The 20,751-nt window shown below is 35.4% G+C and overlaps 1 pseudogene across 1 annotated transcript in view; it reads right to left on the bottom strand.

Moving 5' to 3' along the window:
• Positions 1 to 20,751, bottom strand: part of LOC306888604 (RNA polymerase II elongation factor ELL-like) — a 39,774-nt pseudogene that overhangs the window by 2,926 nt on the left and 16,097 nt on the right. Inside the window, exons 3-11 of the transcript XR_013785966.1 lie at positions 14,943 to 15,067; positions 13,039 to 13,202; positions 8,487 to 8,719; positions 6,863 to 6,987; positions 4,324 to 4,447; positions 3,553 to 3,991; positions 2,395 to 2,458; positions 1,850 to 2,021; positions 763 to 807 (exon numbers count right to left, since the gene is read on the bottom strand). The product of XR_013785966.1 is annotated as an RNA polymerase II elongation factor ELL-like (transcript). The remainder of the gene's footprint in view (positions 1 to 762; positions 808 to 1,849; positions 2,022 to 2,394; positions 2,459 to 3,552; positions 3,992 to 4,323; positions 4,448 to 6,862; positions 6,988 to 8,486; positions 8,720 to 13,038; positions 13,203 to 14,942; positions 15,068 to 20,751) is intronic.

Genomic DNA, 20,751 nt, shown 5'->3' with positions numbered 1-20,751 from the left:
GGGCGTAACATTTCAGTCACACACTTGAGGTATTCGGCCAATCACAACACACTGGATAGCTGGCCAATCAGAGCATACCTCGCTTTTCGGAACGATGAGCTTTGTAAACATTTACACGTTTCAGAAATGCGGGACATAGAGGAGCAACAATAATGTACAATGAGGAAAATAATGTGTTTTTTAACCTTAAACCGCATAAAAACATTGCACTGCATTACACCAAATACTCACAATAATGTATTTTTAGCAACGTCATATGACCCCTTTAAGAAAATATATAAATATTAAATGAAAAACTTAAACTTAAAAAAACCTAATGAAAATTATAAATGTTGCCTCAGGCTCTAACTGAAACAAAACAAGAACTAAAATTACTAAAACCTAATTACTAATAGAAATATTAAAAAAACATAAAAAAATAAATAATAATAATTACTATTATATTATTATTATTATTATTATTATTATTAATAATAATAATAATAATAATAATAATAATAATAATAATAATAATAATAATAATAATAATAATATATATATATATATATATATATATATATATATATATATATATATATATATATATATATATATATATATATATATATATATCAGATTATATCAAATTATTTAAATAAGGTTCATAGTTATGCAAAAAATGTGTATTTTTACCCAGCCCTACTTTAGACAGTGCCTCAGTTCATCGAGTTCAAACACTATCAACATAGTACAATTAATCAACACATACTACAGTTCTCTTACCTTCTTATACTTCCTATACTTCTCCATTATTTGATCTTCCATTACCTAGAATAATCAAAATAATGATTACAAAAATATCAAACATATTAATCTAAAATAACCTCTGACATCATGTATTATGTAACTGTTATATAAGGTGTGCTATATGGAGGACCAAACCTGCATAAATTAAATATAAATAAATTAATATATTAATGAATAAATAGATAAATAAATGTGATAATAGGAAAATAAATAAATGAATAAACGACTTGAGCAAATAAATATGATTAATTTGTAATAAAATTAATCCCCCCCCCTTAATTTATTTTCTGCTTTTATAAATTTTTAAAAAAATGTTTTTACTTTTATTTTTTCACTAATTCTTTTTCAATGTATTTTTATTATTTATGCATTTATTTATATATTTATGCATTCATTTTTTTAGAATGATTTATTCCCACATGTATTTATTTTTAAATTTATTTATTTATTTTTACTTTTCCATGTGTAACATGTAAATGAGGAAGGTGGTCCTTGTGTAGCTTCAGTGCATCATTGGTTGAGAGCTCACGCATCACATCGTCAGGCCAGCTAAGCGATAGAGATGAGAGTTTTCAAAGAAAATAGCGGCAAGTAGTAATTCGTTGTCCAGTTTGCTACGGGATGTGGCAGATCAGCTGGAGAGTTGTAAGTTATTTTCACGTAACGTTATTCGCATTAGTGCCAAAATATTTAAAATATTTTCCAGAAATAAAAACAGGATGCTGAAGCTACTTATGTGATCTCCCACAGCATCATCGACCTCGAGTCTGGAACCGTCGACGTCAGACCCTAGGGTGATGACACCCAGAGTCAGACACCCAGTGGATGGTTGGTTTCTAGTCTAATAACTGGGTGTCATCACCCTAGGGTCTGATCTATCTATCTATCTATCTATCTGTAAACAGTGAATTTTTTCAGGACTATTTGATGAATAAAAGTTCAAAAGGAACAGCTTTTTTTTTTTATGGATTTTAAGTCTCTTTTTCTTTCTTAAAAAGAAAATTAACAATCTTACTCACTCCAAACATTTGAACAGTAGTGTATATGACGTCTTTTTCCATACCTTATACTTGTGTGTCCCGGGAGACAGTGTCTTTATCTTGGATCCCAGCTGAACAAACATCTCCGTGACTTTCCCTATACGTTCATGAAGGTCTCTGTACTCGTCATATTCCGCACAGAAATCCTCTTTGTATCTCTGCCGCTGCTCAGAGTCTGCAATAGTGTTGTATTTTCTGGAAAGAAAAGTTCCTTGAGTTAACTAAACTATTTTAACAGTAACAATAATTCAAATCGCTAGGCAGAATCGCAAGAGAAACCAGTAGGTGGCACTACATATTCAAATAAATGTGTATTCTCATTCTTGGGTTGTTTGTCTGAAACTACCAGTTCCTTAAAAAGCTCAAATACAGAACATTTAAAATCAAAAACAAAGACTTAAGTGTTTTCTATATTTTAACTTGAATTCTTGCACTGTGTTCTGTAAAATTACACACTATTGCTTTGATAGAGTTAATTTTCTATTCCTTAATTATCAGCAGACAATCTCCACTTTGTAATTACAGAAGCACATAGCAGTAAAATAAACGGATATCTGGTCTTACTTACAATAAATAATCAGGCAGCTCATCAGGCGAGGCACGGGTGACAGGTGTGTTGGGTCGTTCATGGTCTACACAAACAAAGACAAGAATGATAAACTGCTTTATGTAATCTCACTACGCAAACATATCAAAGTACCATGCTGCCCAGGTTGATGGAGTCATTTATCAAATCTTGCGATAAGGGACGTGGAGGGCGGTCGTCGCTGACAAAGGCTGCCTGACAAGACATCAAGCTTGAGGCGACGGTCAAAGTGGGCTCAACACGTTTTACAGTGGGTCACCCAGCTGTTAGTTAAGTTAATCATCCACCCTGGCGCTAGGGAAGGGCGCAGACGAGCAGTCACCTCGCACGCACACTTCTGTGTACTCGCACACAAACATACAGGAATATTTTCTGAATTGCTTGGCAAGTCCAAACCTGTTCTGCCATCATTTCACTTGAAATGAAAGTGTCTCACAGTGTGAGTCACTTCTGAGATTAACTTCAGTGGTAGAGCTGAAACGGGATGTTTTTTTTTGTTTTTTTTACTTTTACAGAACAGCAGTTATTCAGCATCAAAAACATCTAGTGAAATTCCCTCTGATAAACAATGACTCAGTTGCCCTTTTGGCAGTGCTAATAAATATTGATTATGATCAGCACAATTCCTACCATTATCAACTGCCTGACATCATAATATAAAACAATCATAACATCATGTTGCTATACAATATTTTACTGTGGATTCTAAATCTCATTGGCAATGACAGTACAGCTTAAAAATATATTAAGATATATTATGATATATTTTATATATATAATATGATTATTTTTTAATTATTATTATTTTTTATTAATATTATTGTAAATGTAAACAGGACAACAAATAGAAAAAAAAGTGTAATTGTCACAAGCAAATATATTGTAACAAATTATCAATTAAAATGTATTATGCTGTAATTATACAATTAGTATTGATAATCATTTAACATACCCAGTTATATACACTACTGTTCAAAAGATTTTTGGCATAAAGGAAAAATAGATAATTTTGACGGTCCATACAATGTATTGTTGATTATTGCTACAAATATACCCGTGCGACTTATGACTGGTTTTGTGGTCCAGGGTCGCATATTGCACCTCTACATCAAAATTTCACCTTTAAACCTTTTAACCCACCATTAATATTTTCCTGGTTCTGTTTGAGGTCCGGGCTGGTCTCGACCCACTCAGGTTTTAATCGCTCCCTCTCCTTTTCTTTATGCTTCTTGGACTTCTTTTTGTGCTGGCCGTTTGATTGCTGCTGGTCAGTGCAGATTTCTGGTTCAGTTCTTGGGTGTTTGGGGCTGGACGATGGCTGCTGTTCTGGTTCTGGCTGTTCTGGTTTGGGCACGCTGTTGGACTCGCCGAGCTTGTGTCGCTGGTAATGACCATCAGGGCTCTGCTGTGCCGTACTGCTACCCCTTTGCAAACTTGTGTTTCCATGAGCGGAAGAGCTACGGCTCATGTAGGAGCTGAGATGTCCATTGGAAGGAGATTGCAAGGGCATGTTTTGGTCTAATAAACGTTGCTTTTTCGGCGTCTGACTTTCTGGATGGTCGGAAGGCACTGGGCGTTTCTGGGAGAAAAGAAAGTAGGAGATTTTACAAACTTTGCAAATGCAAAACAGCAATAGTGTGGGCCGGCAGCTTAATTGGCTCCTGCAAACAGCAGTGACTGAAGCGCCTCCAGCATCTCCATAAATAAAGAGCAGACGGCGCCAAACATGATCTTCGCAAGAAAAAAAAAAAAAGAGGCTCTTCTTTTTCTCATCTCAGGTATATCAATCATACATTCAATCACAAACCTGTTTCAGTGCACACAAGAAGCTGGTAGTCCACTGTACAGATACTACAGCTTTAAAATGAGACGGAGGAAAAGTAGCACTTCTTTTTATAGGTGCATATTTACCATGGAGAGATTCTTGACAGGGCTGAGTTGGGAAGGAGAATCCCCTGAGGTTTTGTGGAATGAATGGCTGGACTGCAGGCTTTTTAACTGGCTACCGCTGCTGCTGCTGAGAGGCTGGAGTTTTCTGGAATATCAGAGAGTGAGACGCCGTCAAAACTTCATTCCATTCATGCTTGCCATCAGGAAACCTTTGCTAATTAAAATCTTAAGCAAATCTGCAAACTGTCCCAAGTTGAGATCAACTTCCCAGTTCCAGAAAGCTATAAAAGGGTGTAGTTGTGTTACAGGAAATGGAGGAACTAAACAGGAAGAAATTTAAAGCTCAGGATCAAGGTCTAGGATTTGCACGAGTGTTAATCAGGTTTGGCTGGAGTGTAAAAATATTATACTCTTGCACAGCATTCGTTCAGACAGAGCGCCGGGGATGATAGTCTAGTTTAGCATTTCCGGGTAGCTGATAACATCTGCAGTGGGACTGGCAAAAGCCTTGCTAATGTCCAGTGACGAGAACAATGGTGCCAGAGACATTCCTACTCTGCTGGAACTTTCCTCTGGCAATCTGCTTCCTACAGCTCCTTCCTCTCATAGAACTGCTTTTTCATCACACGGAGGATCGTTCTTCATAAGCGCCTTGCTTCTATGTCCTGACAAAGCGGATGTACTAAACTACTCTGAACTATATAGTAAAACGTTAAGTAAAATTTTATATAAAATGCAGAATAACATATACATAAAATATATTTTATTTATAAACAAATAGTACATTCAATTACTAAATATTTATAAATATGTATAGTATTTCTAATTATTATATAACTAACAAGTAATAATAAAATAATAATTAATTTTTTTTTTTTTTACTACAGTAAACTCACTGAGTGACATGCACTACCATTCAAAAGTTTTAAGTCAGTAACACTTTTTATTTGAGCAAGATACTTTTTATTCAGCAAGTATCCATTAAATTGATCAGAAGTTCCATTTTCATTGTTACAAAATATTTCTATTTCAAAGAAATACTGTTCTTTAAAACTTTCTATTCAAAGAGTCCTTAAAATGCATCACGATTTCAACAAAAATATTAGACAGAACAGTTTTCAACATTGATTATAAAAAGAAATGTTTCTTGAGCATCAAATCAGCATATTAGAATCATTTCTGATGGATCATGTGACACTGAATACTGAAAATTCAGCTTTGCCATCACATAAAATAGCAGCTATTTTACATTTCACAATATACATTTTTTACTGTATTTTTAATCAAATAAAAGCAGCCTTGGTGAGCATGAGATACTTGAGAAAAAAGATTATAATATCTTTCTTGCCCCAAAAGTTTGAATGGTAGCAGTTCATGGATCATTCTGCAAACATGCCGTGTTGTGCAAGTCCGTTCTGGGGCTTTATTGCAAGATCATCTTGATCTGGTCCCATTAAGATACTTTAAACTGCAGTGCACATTAAAATTGAGAGGCAGAAACTCAAGCATGCAGTCAGTTAGGCAGAATGTGGAAAACCTCCCGAAAACAGGCTGCCAAGATCGTATTTGGCAGGATGGCTGCCGTTTATTCCCCTATTGTTCCGGGACTGAATGCGGCTGCACAGAAGCTTTCAGCATAATTCCACTCAACAGCACAGTGAATCGCACGGCTTCCTGCTCAGACAGGCCTATTAACCACATCGTCTGTGCTAAAACGCGTACTTAATAAGGCCTCCAAAACACATCATCTCAGCAGACTGTGGGGCAAGGCCTAGATGACAATACTGTACCAAACGTCACCAGCCCTTCTTAGTCCAAGGAAGTTGGAAGAGAATACGCTTATGAAAGTTTAGCATGTCTCTAAGTAGGGTTATTACTGTGAAGTAAAACTACAACTATTAAAAACTGTTAAAAAAACAAAAACATTTTTGTTAACTGAAATAAATCTCAATAACATTAAATATAAATACTAGTTAATAAAAAATTTAACAATGAAAATTTGAAATTTGCATAGGCATTTAACTGAAAGTTGAGTTGAAGCACTAAACTGACCTGGGCAAAAAAAGAAAACGAAACTGAACTAAACATATACTGTAATAAAAATACATTATATAAATCATAGTAGCAATATTAAACTAGCAATTTTCATCAAATAAAATATCAATAGCAATATTAAAAAAACTACTAAAGATGACAAATTTATTGATAATTAAAATGACTTGATAATAAATACAATTTATTATTTTTATTGATAAAAAAAGCTACATGAAAATATGAATAAACTTTTATTAATGTTTGAATTAGATTTAAATATATATATATATATATATATATATTAAAATAACACTGTTTTACTGATTCAAATTGAATCACTGTAATAAAGATTTAAATTATTTAAATTATATTTTTAAATAATATCCAATACAATATTTTTAAAAAAATAAAAAGGAACATATTTTTGGTTTTGTCTTGATGAAGGGGTACTTGAACCTTACTAATGGATCTATGCAAGACAAAAAAAGGTTGGAATAAAGCAGAGCAAAGTAGTAATGTAATGTACCTTGCCAACACCCTTTGAATGAGTTGCCGCTCTTCCTCGACATAGCCAGGCCAATCCCTCCGCACATGTCTGTAGAAATCATCCTTTAGAGTAAAGCTGTGGTCTTTGGGATTGAGTTTAGCCACCTGAAAGGAAACATACAGAACAATAGCATTATTCTCCTAATGAGAAACTGCCCTCCATTCACAAATGCACTCAAGTCAACAATATTTCAAGAGTGACTTGAACCATCAAGCATTACTGGAGTCAGCATCTTTTTGAAGAAATATGACTCTTTAGATTTTTTTACGAGAGAGAGAAATAATGTACGATAGGCCTTTTAAGGACATTCTTAAATACATCCAGAGGACAATAATTCAATTCAGACCTCGTAAATGTAAAACAGAAAGCATAAATGTATTGCAGCACAGGGCGTTCTGTAGAGCACTTTACAAATGTGATATGAACCCAGCACAACCCTCCCTCTGTCAAATCACGATCCATTCTCCAAATATCATTACAGCAGAAAGCTAATTGCTAGCGCTAGCACTGCAACCCCCCCTTGTTGACTGTGCAGGAACCTACTGACCTAAACCTACTGACAAAATCAGCCATAACCATCTTGTCTGCCCAAATGCAATAGAGAAGCAGCTCTGGACAAACTATTATCTGACAGGCTGAGTACTGAACTGTGTTTTCTGAAGTAGGGCTGATGGAAGAGATTAAAAAAGAAAAGAAAAAACTTGGCACTGGTGCAGAATGAAACGCTGACAGAGTTTTAATCAACAACATATTATACAGGGCTCCAGACTATGACTAGAATGGTCACAAAAGTGACAAAAAATGTGCAACAATTTAAACTCTAGCCTCCATGAGCAACAGTCGGAAAAGCTTTGTGTGCATTAATACAATAATATTAGTCATTTATCATCTTGGAGGGCCTTATATCTTCAGACTGCCCGCAAGTGTATGCTGCATGCAATAACAACAGCGAGTCATGATGCTGATTCACATACAAATGACTCTTATGAACCACTTCTTTTTATTGAGTCAGTCAAAACAACTCAAACAATCTTTACCTTGCTTGTGACTAAGTAATATAATATAATATAATACTTTTTAAAAGTTTGATGTCACTAAGTTTTTTTTTATTAATAATACTTTTATTTAGCAAGGATGCATTAAATTGATCAAACGATTTATTTGTTTGTTTGTTACCATGTACAAGCATTTACTATTTCAAATAAATGTGTTTCTTTTGAACTTTCTATTCCACAAAAATCCTGAAAAAAATCCATTATGGTTTCCATGAAAATAGATAAACAGCACAACTGTTTTCAACATTGATAATTATAAGACATGTTTCCTGAGCACTAAATTAGCATATTAGAATGGTTTCTGAAGGATCATGTGACACTGAAGATTGGAGTAATGGCTGCTATATTCAATATTTCACTAGTGTGAGAGCATCAAATTGAAACTATTTTAAAACTGTAATAATTTACACTAAATAGCACTCTGATATAAAAAAAACTCTCATAAGATTCCAACTGAGGTTTGGAAACATTTTTTGCATTTATGTAGATTATAAATATTTAGTTTGTTGTGCATTTGTGCTGTAGCATGCCGTGCACTTGTGTTTTACCTCATCCAGCACAGCGTTCAAGTCGGCCTTGTCCTTGGGGCTGGCTTTCTCCTTCTCCAGCCAAAGCAGTAGTTCTGGCTTGCTGTAGGGCTTTAAGGCCAGAACGTGAGTGACACGTTCTTTCAAGGGTCTGTGGGCCACCAAGCTAGGTGTACCGTTCCTCTTGCTGCTGGGTGAATGTCTATTAGTGTTGTCAAAGCTGGTCGGCAGGCCCTGTTTCTTCTTAATCTTCACTGTAAAACAAAAACATTCACATTCCATTATTCCTTAACATATTTTAATGTCTTCAAAACAAGTGACATAAAACGGACTGAAAGATTATTGTCTAACCCGACTGCCTCTTCAGCACTGAAAATAAACAAAGAGCTCTGCAAATAGCACAGAACTTCTGGGGCCACTCAAATCCCCAAGCTCTCGTTACGCAAAACAAAACTGAGCCGCCCTGAGGTGAAATTAGACACACACATAACAGAGAAGGGGTGAGCACTGGGGCCGTGACAAATGACTGTCACACATACAGTAGTGTAAACAGCAAGCGCTGGACCACTTTAAGAAATACAGTTTTGAGTAAACATGACGGCCCCCATAGCACTCGTATGACCCGTTCTCCGGATGTGCACTCTGAATTTGGCATGCACTGAGTGGGACGGAGAGTGTGAAAGAGAGCTGACGGTAAATGTTGCTCTCTCCAGTGCAAATATCTAAGCCGTGGAAACCAAAGCACCTCAAATAGAGCCGTTTGTTTCTGTTTTCCATCTTCCCACCAGTGTGCTAATTCACCTGGAGCCAGCAGGACACAGGAGTGCTAATAGATATCAACCATGCCTAATCTCATTAGAAGTTTAAGCTGTACTTTGAAGGTTGCAATAGGACAAAGTGAAGCATAAGCTGTTCATACAGCGAGTGCTACGCTCCTGTGCTCATTCAGTTTTACATAACATTCATGCTTCCATTTAGACCGCTTTAGGGCTATGTTATTGCTGCAGAAACACACTACGCTGTTGTCTTGTGAGTTAAATTCAAATGGATTGGGCTAAATCAAATTACTCAGTCATTTTAAGAAATCTTCCCATTAAGTCAAAAGGAAAGTTCACCCAAAAATGAACTGTTTGTTATCATTTTGTCTTCTGTGGAACACACACACACACACACACAAATAAAATGTACCGCCCTCACGTTGTTCCAAACCTGTACGAGTTACTTTTTTTCCGTAGAACACAAAAAATGATATGACCGTTGACATTTCTCAAAATATCTTCTTTTGTCAGAAGAGAAAGTCACAAGAACAACATGAGAGTGAGAAAATGATGACAACATTTTCAGTTTTGGGTGAATATCTCTTTAAACCTTCATGGTTAATCTTCCCTCTGTATTCGGGTCAGTTTTGACCTGGCAGGGGTACATAATGTATGGGGGAAAAATATTTATGAAAATACACATTATGTAATTTGTATTTTTTTTTAAGAGAAGGCCTCAAAAGTATCATATCTGTCTATCAAGCAATCCACATATGGCTTGTGCACTATATATAGTCTTCTGAAGCATTGAAAGCTTTGTGTGAGAAACAGACAAAAATTTTAAGTCGCTGTTCACTGAAAACCTTCCTCCAGTCAGCACTTAACTCAAAAATTACTGATGCTTTTGGAATCAGTGGATTGATTTGAGGAAAAATCATGCAGGCTGGTTTTGTGAAACAGATCAATTAATTCCCTGACGGGATCTGACTCAAAAGAATGATTCATTCAAGAAGCGTTCATTAATTAAACAAGTCAATTTTCTCATACAAAGCTATCATATAAGACTCTAAGTATAGCAAACGAGTCATATAAGCACTTAATTTATGCCATTTTTCAGATCCCATTTATTCTAACTGTATGGAAAAAAACAAGTGACCCGAACATTATTCAGAAGTTCCTCAGAAACTTTGACTTATGTCATTTAGAATGACATAACTGTCACTAAATGACACATATAGTTTGCCTCAACAACAGGGGTCAGTTTTCCTTTCTCAAAAATGTCTCTGTTGCAATCGTACACCTTATTATACTTAAAAGAGCTGTCTTCATATTTCAACAGTTGCATTAACTACATGATATATTGCAATAACCGCAGAACTGCGAGAACAATGATCCCATTTATGAGGAATGTTTGACTATTACACAGTCCAACACGCTGACAATCAAGAGTGAAGAAAACACAACAGTACTGAATTTCTCCAAAAGCATTCGAGACACTTTACTGTATTTTGGGGCAATAATACTGTATGAACTGTAGACAGATGTCATTAGCCTCCAACATCAAACATTTAATCAAATCTAGCCTTATACGCAATCTCATCAAATCAAATTCCAAAATCAAATTGTTTTACCCCACAAAGCTCAGTAATCACTTGTTTAAGCATGTCTGCATGCTCAAAAACTGTACAACTTACATGACTGTGCTTGAAGTAAATGCTACACTGTATAGTTTATAAATATATTTGTATATTCATAAACACAATGAGTGGTTGACTGAAATATTGCTGTTAATTCATTTTATTTTAAATCGTTTATTTTATTATTATTTTTTGTCATTGGCAGATAAGTTTTTCTATTTGGCCGATAGGTAGGGACTTTTATTTTGACTGCCTAGAACCCAGCAAGCTCCCATTCTTAATCTTATTAGTTTACAGTCAAACTTTTACTTCCTTGTTATTTGAGTTTTTTAACCTTTTTATTTGTGAAAAAATATTTTAATTGAATCACATAACCAAGAAATTCACATAGTAAATGCTGGTAAATGGAGCATATAAATGGGGGAATGTCCCAATTAGCCTAAAGTTTATTTGACAGATTTTTATTTTTTTTTAAATCAACTTAAGTTGAGAAAACTTAAAAATTTAAGGCAACCAGCTTCAGCAGTTTTCTTAACTGGTTGTTTTCAGTTTATACAACAAAAAGTTGAGAAAACTCAAAAATCTCCTACAAAAAGTTCTCTCAACTTTAATTTTTTTACAGTGATTTTTTTTTTTTTTCATTGATTCATTTCCAAATAATTTATTTAAATATAACAAATATAATAAATGAATACAATTACTGCTGCAAAATAAATATAAATTTAAATCACAAAAAATTGTTATGCGTATGTTCTTTACTATCTTTAGGTTAAATAGTATGACATAAGTCTACACATCGGTTTTATATCAGCAAGTGGCCACTCTGCTCACTAAGATATCAGCATCAACCATCAACAAATCCATATCAGTCGACCACTAATGACGACTGTACTTATCTTGATCACTAAATGAATGAGAACCAAAATCATCAAACAGTAAGTACATAGTAAACATTTTTATGATGCTTTCTGCCTGCCCCTTACAAGTGTGCAAAGTTAGAGCGACCTTAAAATACCTCTGCTCTTTATAATTAAACATCCACTGAAATACCTGCCATACATTTCAAAGCCTCTGCCAACTATGAGAGCTATGAGGGCAAAGCAGTATTTAGAAGCGTCTACATGACAAGTGTACCATTACTTCACCACAGAAATACAGTGTGCCGTCGTAAGAGGTTTCTCCGCTCGACTACAGAGATGGGAAAAAAGTTGGAGGCTGTTTTATTTTCGTTTCAGGCAAGCAAATGTATCTGCCAGGCACTAAATTGTGCAAGGACATGGCTCCGTTTCTACCGCCATATGGTTAAAAATACGCATGGAGACAGCATTATTTTTTTTTTGGTCCGTGATGGAATAAAAAGCCAAAGCAAATACTAGAAACTCACCCAAACACACCTATTATATGAAATCTGAATGGTGCAACATCAAATCATCCCGCTTTGGTCCTCCTATAATGTCCATCTCTAAATTATACCCCTTAGCAAGCACTGCAACCCAAATGTGTTTACATTACAAGGCAAACTGAGACACATACTGACAAAAAAAAGAGGATACTGCAGAGCTTTTGTCTGGAAGGGAACTATTCGCTTTCCTCAGTGAAAGCCATTCAGAGATTTTAATTGCACCGAATGAAACAGACCTTATTTTCTCTAACCACTCAAGTGATATCTTTCAGCTTTCTTAGACACGAGAGGCCAGCGCGACGCATGTCCTTCTCTCTAGTCGTCGCTTAGGGAATTGCAGACTTTGCTTCAGAGAGAGACCCCATGTATAATTCAGTATTTCTGCAGATGAAAACCTAATTGATCCCCAGCCATGGTAATTAAAATCCTGGGCTAAACTTCATCCACCCAGCATGAGACTTGTTAGCGCATACTTCTGGCAGTCTCAATCAGATTAATGGAACAGGTCTGTGGCTTCGTGCCCGTGTCATCTGCAGATAAATGCTTGAGAAAAAGGGATTGGGGGAGGGAAATGCATCTTTACACGGCTCGTCTGATACACAACCATCACTTGATCAAAAACATCCTGGTTTATACACCATTATTAACAGGATATGATACCACCAGGCTAACATATTACTTGAACATGTTATTTGATACAAGACATGTTTTAATGAGAGCTAATTGCGTCTGTGCATATGGAGTTGGTCCTTTGTGTGCATGAGCTGGATTCTTACTTGGACGTGTGGATCCAGGTTTGATCTCGATGGCTGAGCGACTCCATATGTCCTTTTCCACTTGAGACATGCGCTCGCGGGTCATCTGGTAGGAATCGTCGGTGGCACACACCGTGATTTTGTCCTGAATACTACCCTGACTTTCCAGATGCTCCCTGCCATCTCTAAGCAAAAACAGGAAATACACAGTAAGTTAAATTATCACGCTGGAAAATATACACATGTGGATTTGTTGAAATCCAGGGAATGAATTTACAGTCTTGAAAGCATCAGTTAGAATTGTTTAGAAATTAAAAACAATTAAGTGATGTCACCATATGGCACCATTTTTAAGGGTGTTTATGAATTTATATCTGGCATAGAGACATGGTTATAGAGCTTGTTTAAAGAAAAAAAAAAAAATGTATATAAAACATGTAATACATATGTAATAAAAAATTATTTCTATTCAAATGGTTTTAATGCTGTCAATCGATTAATAGCATCCAAGATAAAAGTTTTTGTTTACATAATATATGTGTGTGTATATTGTGTATATTTATTATATATATAGCAATACAAACACATGAATATATATATTTAAGAAAATATGTTATGTTTATATATATATATATTTATATATATAATATTAAATATAAGAATATAAATAGATAAATACTTATAAAATATATTAAATATTTTCAAAATATATACTGAATGTGTGTGTATTTATATATACATAATAAATATACACAGTACACATACATATATTGTAAACATATATATTGTTTTGATGCTATTAATCATTTGACAGCACTAAAATGTAAACATAAACATTATTTTATACATTATATATTTTACAAAATACATACACATTCAAAAAATATTATTATTATTACATAAGTCGCCATATTTTAAACACACTAATTGTTCATATGTTTGGGGTCAGTAAGATTTTTATGCATGTATTGTATTTATTTACTTTGATACTTCTTAAAAGTAAGTTTTCGCCATGCTCGCCAAGGCAGAATTTATTTGATCTAAATAAGTAAAAGTTCAAACAGTAAAATTGTGAAAATTATTCAAATTAAAAATGTTTTCTGGTTTAAAAAAAAGATAGATGGATAGATAGATAGATAGAAAAAGTGTATTCTCATTTAAGAATTTGGTGTGAAAACGTTTAAAAGAACACATTGTGAATAAAAGGCTACATCAAAATTAGTGTATCACAACAGAAATTTCCCTGAAAGCTCTGAAAATCAACCTGCTATGTAAAGACTGACATGTTTAACGCCTCACTCCCCATTGCTAAGTGTTCCAGCTGCTCCTTTGTCCACAAAGCACCCGGAAAGTCAGTGACTAATTTATGACTAATGGCCTTAACCGGTTTTTGTGGAATTGCTTTGCATCCTCTTTCCCACAAACCTATCTAATGCTATTCTTCAGCAAGACAAGCAGAGTATTGTGAGACTACAAGTCTCCTTTGAGCTGGAAAGCGAACAGATCAGTGCCACCCCGATCAAGAGACAGCAACTTCACAACCGTCCGTGACGCCAAATACTGTAATGGAACTTGGGTTCAAAGGTCAAAGTAAATGTTGAGACTAACAACAACAACCTACGCTCAACACACAGATTTAACATTCAAGACACATAATAATACTATTTATTATTAAGCAATTTCTGTAATAATCATTCATTAAACAACTAAAAAAAAAAAAAGAGTTGTATTTATGGTGCTTGCATTTTTTTTTGGACAGAAGCTTGTGTTAAGTCCGAACGGTCTGTCACTATGAGCTCTAAAATAACAGGATGCAATTTTTTTATACAATTTTATTGGTAATAATAATAATAATTATTATTTCTATTTTTTTTTTTTCCAAGTTTTTAATATTATATGATTTATTTATTTTTTCTGTGTCTTACCCATAAGCATACTGGTGAATACAGTCGAAGCTGGCCTGAGGTTTGTCTTTACTGTCACTGGACAGGTAGAAGGAGAAGACACGGAAAGCATCAGGAGAATCTGAGGAAGCAGGAATCTTGATGTACTGTAAGATGAAAACAAACAGACTTGTGTCAAACTTGAGTCTAATTTAATTCTAAAATATACACTTATGAATACATAACTGTCCACACACACACAAACAGTGCAATTATGAGAGCAGATGTTTGTTTATACCCTCATGCTTCAGATCTATTAAATGGCTATTTTAAACAATAGAAATACTCTTGTATAAAAAAGGAAAAAAGAATGACATCAAGAATTAACTTTCATCACACAGCAGAATTAAATAATAATACAAAAAAAAAAAAAAAAAAAAGTCAAGGAACTCCTTTTCATGTCTAAAACAGACTTTTGTTTATCGAGAAGAGTTCCAGCTTGCGGCACTTACTTCAACAAAGCTGTTTGGAAAAACATCTTTCATTCAATAAACCAGTCAAAGGAACTCCTCCCAGAGATGTCCCTCCAAAACACTGCTCAGTTTGTATGTAAAACGTTAGGCAGCATGTCCTCACAAAAGGAATTAAGTTATTACTGTATTAAGGCAATTGCTGTACCAAAAGCCGTTTCATGATGGAATGTTTTGTACTCGCCTATTTCTGAAAGAAAAAAGATATTCACATTTGCTAATTATATGAGTTTAATTTAGGTTTGTAGGAAGAATCCTATTGCACAACACACTGAGGCTAAACGTACTTTCAGGCCTCTTGTAGTAAAAACATCTACATTTGTCATTCGTATACGCATTTGTATGCCTTGTGAGCAAATAAAAATCATCTCCATGGTAATATTTTCTAACTGATAATGATAGAAGAGGTTTTGACAAATTGTTAGAATGTCCTGAAAGCATCAGTTTGAATAGGTTTGAAAATTACATACAATTATTTTTCATCATAAGCCGACATTTTCCAGCAAAAGTGATTATTAATTTATAGTGTTCATGGTGTTGTATAACAGTAGAGTTTCCAGCTGTTTATTTAAAAATTTAAATAATTTTTAATATTTTTTTCCACTATAGAAATTCGAATCTGATATAATAATAATACCAAACCCTATAATATTTTTTTCCCACTGTAAAGGGTATCTGATAAAACAGAGCTATATTATTTCTGACACGTCGCAAAACACGTAGCTAAAAATAAAAGGTAGCATTTTTTGCCAGTGAAAATGTTGGCACAGTAAATATAAATATGGACTCCAAAAGCTTATTATTGTATTACAATAATATACGCACATAATTAAGTGCTTAAGTTAATGTGAGACAGTTGTTCATATGTTCTTGTTTTGTAATATTTGTGATCCCTATGGGAGCTTTTTGGAGGCATGAATAAGCAAGTGAGCCAAAGAAACCTTTCCCTTTTCCAACAGTATGTGCAAACTTTTTGCTTCACAATAATGTGCAGAATAACAGCAAAAGCAATGGACAATGTAATGCAAAAAAAAAAGACCACCTACTGAAACTATTGTCTATTTATCTATGTGGTATTATTAATTACAACGGGGGAAAAAAGTATTTCCGGTAACATTTTATTTTAAGGTCTCTTAACTAGTTTCTTATTAGCATGCATATTACTAGAATATTAGCCATTAGTAGTAATTAAGCACATATTAATGCCTTATTCTACATCCTTAATCCTACCCAACACCTAAACTTAACAACTACCTAACTAACTATTAATAAGCAGCAAATTAGGAATTTATTGAGGGAAAAGTTGTAGTTAATAGTGAATAAGTGTTCCCTATTCTAAAGTGTTACCGTATTTTCTTTATCTGTCAAAAGTAAGGTACAACCACTTCATTGCTATAAAACTTTTCAGCTAGATGAACAGCAAAACTGCACTTTGATGAGTTCTGACTGATTCGTGCCAGATCGACTGCAGCTCTGAATTTGTGTTCTCAGGCAACGCAAAGGTCACGTCTCGGTAACACTCGGTGAGTCAGTTACGTAATTCTCGCAGTCATCTGAGGGCGATCAAAACAAATGTTGCCCTGAACAAGTAATATCGACAGTGTGACCTCACTACCTGTTCAAAGTCCTGTGAAAAGGAATCAATAATATTGCTGGACAGCTCTGCATGCACGAAGCCAAAAAAGCTGTGCTTCAAGACTGCCAAACACATGGTGAGGGAGCGCAGTCAGTCTGAGCTAAAGCCGTACATCCAATCAATCCTGCGGCACTCTCAACTCTCCTTCATGCAGTGGCTCCTATAAAATATAACTTAAGGCTTCATGCAAGCTATTTCTGATATTAAAAGACAAGCTATATTCTTGAGGGGAGGCCTAGAAACCTACTTTCACTAATGCAGAAAGGCAAACCAAAATACAAACTCATTAAGCAACAGGTATTGCAGTGTCATTAAAAACAGCGTTTCCTTTCAAACAGCCTCCAGCTGAAAATGATGGATGTTTTAGTTGAGGCAGTGCCCTAGATTTGAGGAAAATGGATAGGTAGAATTTGTATAATTTAAATACTTTATTTCTGTTCAGGAGACAGTAGTCTGTCATTTGTGCTCGAGCATGTAAAAAAGTGAGGTGGAAAATGACAGTGACTATGGGCACAAAAAGTCACTTTAACAAATCATTTAAAACGGTTTTCAGGTGTGTGGTTTTCCATCAGTAAAATGACAGGGAATAACACGGCACCTTTAATTCCCTCTGTCAAATAGAGCCATGGGGTATTTTCAAATATGTAGGGTTATGCTGTGTGAGCATGTTTGGTTAAAGACTGGTTTAAAGAATGCATCTATGTCCTAGGGCATGAAAGCTTTCAAAAGCATAGTACAACCTTTGTCCACAGAAAATGAAACATTTTACCAGCAGTGACTAAAGAAACTAACTAAACTGCTTAAATCTAAATGTTCCTCTACAGAAGGGGTTTTCATACTCGGACAAAAAATATATAAAAACAAAAACAAAACAGATAAAAAAAAAAAAATGGCTTTTGCACAAGGACCTAATTATACTAGTTATAGTATGGGTCTTAATACATGAAAATATACAGTTGCCTTTATATTTTAGAGAGGGAGTCGCTCAAAAATAGATCATTATATTTAGTGTTTAATGAAGTGCATAAATACCCTAGCAAGCAATTTACCATCCTACAGATCTAAAAACAGCACGTACAGGCACAGCAGAAAAGGGTTTTGGCTGGTAAAAATGCCCGGTCGCGCAGTAAAACCATAAGCACTGTCGGCCACATGGAGCCAATAAAAGCTCCCAGTCTCACAAACACACATTCAGCTTCACAACCCTCACAGAACGAACCCTGCCCCCATCATTATCTGTTAGTTTTCCGTGCGACAAAACAAGCACTCACGAGCAATCACAACATACTAGCAAACAGTAGCCCTCTACGACGATGGACACTCATGGGGGTTGAATTGGAGAAAACGCTAGTAATGACCCAGATATGTCCTCGTCTTCAAAAACCGAGGCAGTACAACACGATCACCAGACTAATGCAACTTTTCCTGTGACAAACCAAAAAAAAGCATCATGGTCAGCCAACAGCTATTCCTGGGACTACAGCTGCTGGAAGCCACTGCCAAAAGTGCTAGTCTTCTTCGTCCAAATTCAACAAGTCATTTCAAGGAGGTCCCAGATGTAGGTCACGGCAATACTGCAAAGGAATGAATAATCATTTGTGTTTCAAATGGCCACACCGACCAAACAAAAGCCAGTCACCTCTGAGGCATCACCAGAGCCATGGATTTACAGTCTTTACCCCCTTTAAAGTCCCCTTTTTCCAAAGCATCACATCCCCCATCCCTTTCCCTCCAGGAGACAAGCGCTGCCCCCCACCCCCCAACCCCTGGTTCCCAACCCCTCCACATGGCACATTCACTTGTCGACCCCTGGCTCAACCACCATGCACACTTCATATTCTGATTCTAATCAATGTCATGCAGGAGGTCAGTCCATTCTGGGGGCTGCCCTCTTTTTCCATCCCCGGTTTCCTCCTCGATCTTCATAACCATATGTCATTTACCCCTTTGGTTCCCAGCTTCTGTCTCCAGGGAGAACGCGGTTTTTCATGGCTGCAGGATCACACTTAGGCCACTTAGATCTGAGTAAGAGAGATTTAAGGGATATAAGCAATCGTGGCAGGAATCAACAGGTAATTATTATTGCGATATTGTTGCGATTTTAAACATTTTTCTGTATACTAAGTATTGTGAAAACATATATTGCAATGTATAATGTTAACAAATCCTTAAATGTTTACAAATTGGGACACTAAATGCTACGGGTTTATTTTGTTGCACAATGGCATACAAAATAACGCAAGACAGTTTGACTTCAAAGTCTGATTTTTTTTTTAAATATTTATTTTTGACATTTTCACCTTTTATTACGATAGGACCTTGAGTCGGGATTCGCAGTGCAACGATGCTGTATGTTGGCGCGCTGCCAAACTTGAATTAAAAAAAAAAATAATTATATATAAAAAGATAAAACCGATAACAATGTGACAGATGAGCAGTGTTTATGAATGAGCAGCATTCTGGCAGTGTAGAGATGACATTATGAAGACAGCTTCTTTGATTCTAACTGTGAGTTTAATTGAGAGATTTGTTGCATTCCAGTGCGCAACTGGCTTAAAGTGATGTAACACCATAAGTGTGTTGAAATAACACACATATTTAGCCTTCTGTAACAAGTGCTTCAAGATCAGATATATGCGAGAACAAGCTTTCTTTACACACAGAGAGAGAGAGAGAGAGAGAGAGAGAGAGAATATACTGTAGCGGCTGATTCACTTGCGCGGTTTGTGAAATTGCAGTTTGAAAAAGATTTCAAAGTTGATCTGGTTTTCCTGCATTACAAACAAATTATGTGCATTATTTACCTGCAATCTCAAACTGAAATTCAAACTCTGATAAACGATTGAAACTTAAAGGGATAGTTCACCCAAAAATGAAAGTTCTGTCATCATTTACTCACCCTCAAGTAGTTCCAAACTTGTATGATTTTCTTTGTTCTGCTGAACATATAAGGAAGATATTCTGAAGAATGTGGGAAGCAGAGCAGTTCTGGGGCACCATTGACTTCCATAGTATTTTTTTTTCCTACTATGGAAGTCAATGGTGCCCCAAAATAGCCTGGTTACAAACTTTCTTCAAAATTTCTTCCTTTGTGTTCGGCAGAACAAAGAAATTCATACAGGTTTGGAACTACTTGAGGGTGAGTAAATGATGACAGAATTTTCTTTTTTGGGTGAACTATCCCTGTCTCTGTACAATATCATCATGCAAAATATTGCGATACTACACCATAACGTTTTTTCCCCCCACCCTTATAAAGAAAGAGAAACTCTATAAAAATGAAAAGTAGGACTTTCACATATGGGAAAATATGAACTTGTTGGTGTTAACATCTCAATCCAAAATTTGAAAGAGTCAGATACAAAGGCTTTACGCAAAGTTCATTATCATAAGTTCATGTTGCAAAGTTGACTGTTAATACATTTGCCTTGTGTTTATTCCTCCAGTGAAAGCCAACGCCCAACTTGGCAGGTGAGACTTTATCAGCTTTTAGATCAGTTCATTAGGTAGTATAGCACCAAGGTTAAAATGCAAATGCAGACTGCTTCGAGGGTTGCTACTGAAACGTTATCTCTCTCCCTGAGCTGTGTGCATTTGTGATGATGGCAATTCAAGCTCTGTGTGTCATTCCCCTTGTTTTCTCACAGTGGGTCTCATTCACTAACCATCCACAAGCATTTGAACA

The sequence above is a fragment of the Barbus barbus genome (assembly GCF_936440315.1).
Source record: "Barbus barbus genome assembly, chromosome: 22".
Taxonomy (NCBI): Eukaryota; Metazoa; Chordata; class Actinopteri; order Cypriniformes; family Cyprinidae; genus Barbus; species Barbus barbus.
This window is presented reverse-complemented; position numbering and strand designations above follow the sequence as displayed.